The sequence below is a fragment of the Chiloscyllium plagiosum genome, chromosome 16, assembly GCF_004010195.1.
Source record: "Chiloscyllium plagiosum isolate BGI_BamShark_2017 chromosome 16, ASM401019v2, whole genome shotgun sequence".
In the NCBI taxonomy this organism is placed as follows: domain Eukaryota; kingdom Metazoa; phylum Chordata; class Chondrichthyes; order Orectolobiformes; family Hemiscylliidae; genus Chiloscyllium; species Chiloscyllium plagiosum.
This window is the reverse complement of record NC_057725.1, coordinates 4,155,160-4,161,159: the sequence shown is the minus strand read 5'-3', so window position 1 is coordinate 4,161,159 and position 6,000 is coordinate 4,155,160. Positions and strand designations below refer to the sequence as shown.

Genomic DNA, 6,000 nt, shown 5'->3' with positions numbered 1-6,000 from the left:
GGACCTGGTGTGGGGCTGGAGCTGGGAGTGGGGGCGGGGTTGGGCGTGGGGGCGGGGACGGAGATCGGCGTGGGGGCGGAGTTAGGCATGGTGAAGGAGATCGGCATGGGGGCGGAGACACATGCGGCGTTGTGGTTGTGCAGGTTAGCGATGTCACTGGGGGCGGAAGTGGCTGTGGCAACAGCAACCCAGGGGGCGGAAGTGGCTGTGGCGACGACAGAATGAGATGAGATCTAATTCAGATATACAAAGTTCTAAAGGAGACTGACAAAGTAGAGAGAATGTTTCCCCTTGTGAGGAAATCCAGAAGGAGAGGTCATAGTTTTAGGATACGTGGTAGCAGATTTAAAACATAAATGAGGAGATATGACTTCTCTTGAAGGATGAATATTTGGAATTCACCTCCCCCTCCCACCCAACTCCCACCCAACCCCCACCCCAGAGTGCAGTGGATGCCAGGACATTGAGTAAATTTAAGGGGGAGAAAGACTAATTATGAAGGGTTATGAGGACTGGGCAAGAAAGTGAAGTTGAGTCTGAAATGAGATCAGCCATGATTGTGTTAAATGGTGAAGCAGATACGAGGGGCTGAAATTTCCTGAAGAAGGGCCTGTGCCCGAAACGTCGAATCTCCTGTTCCCTGGATGCTGCCTGACCTGCTGTGCTGTTCCAGCAATAAAGTTTCAACTTTGATCTCCAGCATCTGCAGACCTCACTTTCTCCACGAGGGGCTGAATGGCCTACTCCTACTGCTAGTTCTTATTTCTAATTCACTGGAATTTATATCACAAACCTCTCCATTTCCCTTTTCAAAACAAACTTTGAAAAACTCATTTCTAATCATGTTTGTAGTGTCCTCTTCCCTTAAGTTCAACGATTTGTTTTGTTGCTGCTATCCCAAAGTGCCTTGAGACATTATTTAAATAATAATGTCCTATATAAATGTAACCAATTATTGTCATACAGAGAGTTCACTGGGTGGAAATACAAAGGTTTTCTATAAGATTAATCTGGATACTTAGGTTAAAATGAACAGGTGAGTTATGCTCATCGTCTTTCTAGTAAAATAAGATTGACAACAGTCTGCAGAAAAAGTAGTCTCCAAAAGTATTGGTTTCCCAACTTTGTGACATGTTCAGCCTCATTCAGGGAATGTTACAGCACTAAAGGTGGTCATTCAGCCAATCAAGCCTGCATCAATTCTTTTGCAAGTGTTATCTAAATAGTGCCTGGCACTTTTCAAATACGGCACTGCAACATTTTCTTTTGAGCACACAATAATAGACCCAAGTTACTTTTGAAAGTTATGATTAAATCTTGTTTCCACCATCCTTTCATCCTTACAATGTAGAAGAATTTTTCATCCTTTCTTCTTGGTTCATTTCCCAATTATCTCAAACTAGTGTCCTCTTGTCAGTGGAAACAATTTCTCATCAACAAAGCCCTTTATAAGTTTAAAAGCCTCTATTGAATTTCCTCAGCATTTCTAATCTCTCCAAGTAACTGAAGCCTACATCCCTGTTACCACTCTAGTAAAACATTTCTGTGTCTTCTTAGATTTATGTGCCACATCATGAAAAGAGAGGCACAACGTGTAGCCGTATCAGGATCTTATTTCGATTAATGTGTATAAGCTCTGGTCACTTCCCATTTGAAACAACAACATTGCATTAAACATGGATCTGAATAATCTCAAACTCAAAACACTTGTCAATGACAGGCTATGACTACATTAAAAAGTGTTTCTTCTTTCTATTTCTTAGTGCTTAAAATATAAGACTGCATGCAAGTTACACACCATGCCAAGTGGGAAATATATTGCTGTTCCTTCAGTGTTGCCTGGTCAAAATCCAGGAACTCTCTCTCTAATAGCACGGTGGGTGTGCCCAAACCAAATGGACTGCAGTAGCTCAAGGGGGGCTCGAGAGTGTGAGGGATGGGCAATGAATACAGGCCACATCCTGTGAATGAAGTTTGAAAAAGGTCTGAAAGGCATTTGCGAAGTTTCAAATCTGATCACTGTCATCACTGTGACTGGTGATGTGGAAATCTTCATGTGAAACTCTTCTGAAGATCAAAGTACTTCCACCAATTAACATGAACCAAGTAACTTTGGCTAGGAATTTCAGTCTGACCATAGCTGGTTGCTTCCCACTGCTGTCCTGAGCAGAGTTTTCTCAAAACTGAGAAACATCCTTACCACGAAACTTGGGAAAGGGGCAACTGGAAATTCAAAACAAGTATTTTTCTTGTTCTTGTTGTTTGACTTGAATTCTCTAATACAAATGCACAGAAGAGGCTCTGCAATATCAGGTGGAGCGTGTGTTTACTGGATGTTAATGTTTTATCAGATATCTGTCCAACATTTCCTTAGGGTGATTGACAACTCCAGAACAAATAGATGAACTGCTGTACCATTGGTCAGTACATAATTGGTATCCTCTCGCTGACCCCGCATCAGCATTGGTGACTAAGTCATGGACAAATAAGTGGTATATTCATAAAGATTTAATTTAATTTATTTTCACAGGAGCTGACAAATTGAAATTGCACTAAATATTTGTGAGTCTACATTTCATCTGCAGAACAGCTGTAATGATGGCTGCCTGCTGAGGATGTCTGTTTCAATTGAATCTTAAATCAGCTTTTGCATTGTACACATGAAATTACTTGAAGTAATTTAAAATTAATCTGATTTTAAGACTGAAAGCAGTTTAAACAAGGAGGAATAGTACTGTGACAAATTGGGCAGAACAGAGGCTCATGGTAAGCAGTGCTCCTAAAGAAAATCTGAAAATCCTGCATTTTGGAAGTAGTGACTTATTTTGCGTTGTGGTAACAAAATCAGTGCCAGCTATAGTGAGGCCTTTGAAGCAGAGTTTGGCTTCTAACCCATCTATTCCTGGAACCTTATCATGGTATTCCAGGCATCCCCTGTCTTCATTATGGAAAATGCACCAGACCCTGCTGTGATGACAGAGCTAATCTATCTAGCCTGGCAGTCAATAATGTCTTATCACTGTCTGTGAGGAATCGATTCTTGTCTCACTGAAACAGAGCAGCAGCTGGCATTGGGTCGTGAAAATAAACACTCTCTCCAGATTCCTAGGATTTTCCAAGTAATTCAATAAAATCAATTGTAAAAATGTCAAAGATTTATATCATTTAGCAAGATTCGAACTGTGATCAGCAACTGCAGTCAAAATATCCTTATGTGAATTGGAAGTAATCCTCTAAAGTGTTCAGTTCTGTAATAAATGTATTTGATTTAGAGAGAATGGAGAAATAAAGGTTGAGGGAGCTATGGCTTTTCCTATTGGGGCGAAGAAGGATGAGAGGTAACTTGAGAGAGGTGTACAAGATGATGAGGTATAGATAGAGTGGATGGCCAGATACTTTTTTCCCAGGGTGGCAATGGCTATCACGAGGAGGAATAATTTTAAGGTGATTGGAGGGATGTTTAGGGGAGATGTCAGAGGTAGGTTCTTCACACAGAGAGTGGTGGATGCATGGAATGCACTGCAGCGGTGGTAGTAGAGTCAGATACATTAGGGACATTTAAGGGACACTTGGATAGGTAAATGGAAGATAGTACATCGAAAGACATGTAGGTTAGTTTGATCTTAGAGTAGGATAAAAGGCCAGCACAACATCAAGGGTTGAAAGGCCTGTCTTGTGCTATACTGTTCTATATTCTAAGTCTTTTCCCTGGGGTCAGGGAGTCCAGAACTAGAGGGCATAGGTTTAGGGTGAGAGGGGAAAGATATAAAAGAGACCTACAGGGCAACGTTTTCACACAGAGGGTGGTACGTGTATGGAATGAGCTGGCAGAGGAAGTGGTGGAGGCTGGTACAATTGCAACATTTAAGAGGCATTTGGGTGGGTATATGAATAGGAAGGGTTTTGAGGGATATGGACCGGGTGCTGGCAGGTGGGACTAGATTGGGATGGGATGTCTGGTCGGCATGGACGAGTTGGACCGAAGGGTCTGTTTCCATGCTGTACATCTCTATGACTCTATGCTTAAATAGCTTTGTCTTCGAATTTGGACATGTATTTTAAAACTTTGTGGGAAAAAACACTTCACCATTTTTAGTCAAATTTGAAACAAACCTATGAATATCTCATTTATAAGGTCAACAGTGTTGTTGTCTGAGAGCGACTTTAAGAATTAATCTTTGTATTTCACTTGAATTGTTGACAGTTCTCTGAACAACAGAGTAGTGCTTAGAGTTTGCTGTACAGGGGTAGTGTGTATTTGATTTAAAAATCCATGCAGGTTTTAAAGAGATTCTTTGAATTTTTTTAATGAAAAGTTATGTCCTATGCTGCCTTGGGATATTTGAGTAATTGAGGTTATTAGATGTCGGTCATGATTGCACTGTTCAAAAACAAACACCACTGTTATAATCCCATTTTCCACTACTTGATGCATAGCCTTGTATGTCTTGAATATGTTAAAGATGTTTTATAAATGCAGGTTGTTGTTCATATGAAAGCCTGGTATGTATGTCAGGAAATCATATTTTCAATACAATAAAGAGTTTACTTTGTTAAATTAGATTGAATTCTTCTTAAGGGGATATATACCAACAAAGATATTCAAAGCACATTCACTGATTATACTTCAATGGAGAAGACGCCAATACAGATTGTAAAATATTATTGAGCCAGAGTTTTTACACCATAGAGAGAGGCCCTTTGGTTCATTGCAGTCACGAAACACGCATCTACTCTAAGCCCATTTTCCAGTGCCTGCCCTGTAGCCTCATATGCGAAGGTGATTCAAGTGTTCCTCTAAATGATTCTTAACTGTCGTGAGGGATTGTGCCTTTACCACCCTTTTAGGCTGTATCCATTTGTTTATTTCTGGAAGTGCAAACTAATCTATAACAAACGATGTAATTGGTCCTCCACTGTTTATAGTGGCATATTTCTACCAAGCAACAATATAAATTCCAATAAAGCTATCTACTGGGAAACAGACTCAAGCTGTCATGCATAGTCTGAGGATAATGGTACTCTGATCACAGATTATGGTACAATATCTGTTAGACACATTGACATTTTGTGACATTCAAATATCAGGAGACAGAAAAATAAAGAATAACAATATGGGATCGGATCTTCTTAACACTGGATTTTAAATCTGGCAGTATGTAAAATTTTAAAAACTTAATTTCTTGCCATTATGTAGTGAACTGTAATACATTACAATTGGCCACAGGAGGTCTGCGCTGCAATTTGATGTTAACATTGCAAAACACATTTGAAGAAACACCTCCTGCAAGCTAGTTGAAATAAACTCTGTTTTGTTAATGAGAGACCGAAATGTTTATTGTGAAGATGTTTGCATGCTATAAAATCTATTGCTAATGGGATTTAAATTCAGTAAATATATTATTTGGAAACCCAGGAATGGTCACATTTCAGTTTACAAAGTGCCATTTACAAGATGCACTGCACACTTTGTTAAACTCCTTAAACAGCATCCTCAAAACCCACGACCAAGTCCATCCAGAAGGATAAGGGCAGCAGAGACATGGGAACATCACAATCCGCAAGTTCCCCTCCAAGCCACTCACTATCCTGACTTGGAAATGTATTGCCATTCCTTCGATGTCGCTGGGTCAAAATTCTCAAATTCTCTACTGAGCAGTGATGTTCCACAGACTGCAGAGGTTCAGGAAGCAACTCACCTTTACAAGGGCAATTAGGGACGGGCAATAAATACTGGCCCAAATAATGGGCCAGTCTGTCTGTCTCTGTGGCCACATAATAACAACTGTTTCATATACAAATGTCCTTACATTGAGTTAGATAGCAAATGACTTTCAGTGATTTATAAAATTTTTATTGTAAATCTATTGCACAAAAACAACTCCCAGTTTTCTCTTCTGCTCCCTTTCCCTGTCCAGAAGGGAACACCTCACTAGCTTTTCTATTTGTTTGATATTTTCTAAACAACATGTGCAGTTATGTAAATGCATACCTCTGGAG

At 40.0% G+C, this 6,000-nt stretch overlaps 1 protein-coding gene across 3 annotated transcripts in view; it reads left to right on the top strand.

Annotated features, from left to right (window-relative positions):
* Window positions 1-6,000, top strand: part of csrp3 (cysteine and glycine-rich protein 3 (cardiac LIM protein)) — a 43,680-nt gene that overhangs the window by 10,101 nt on the left and 27,579 nt on the right. The window lies entirely within an intron of this gene.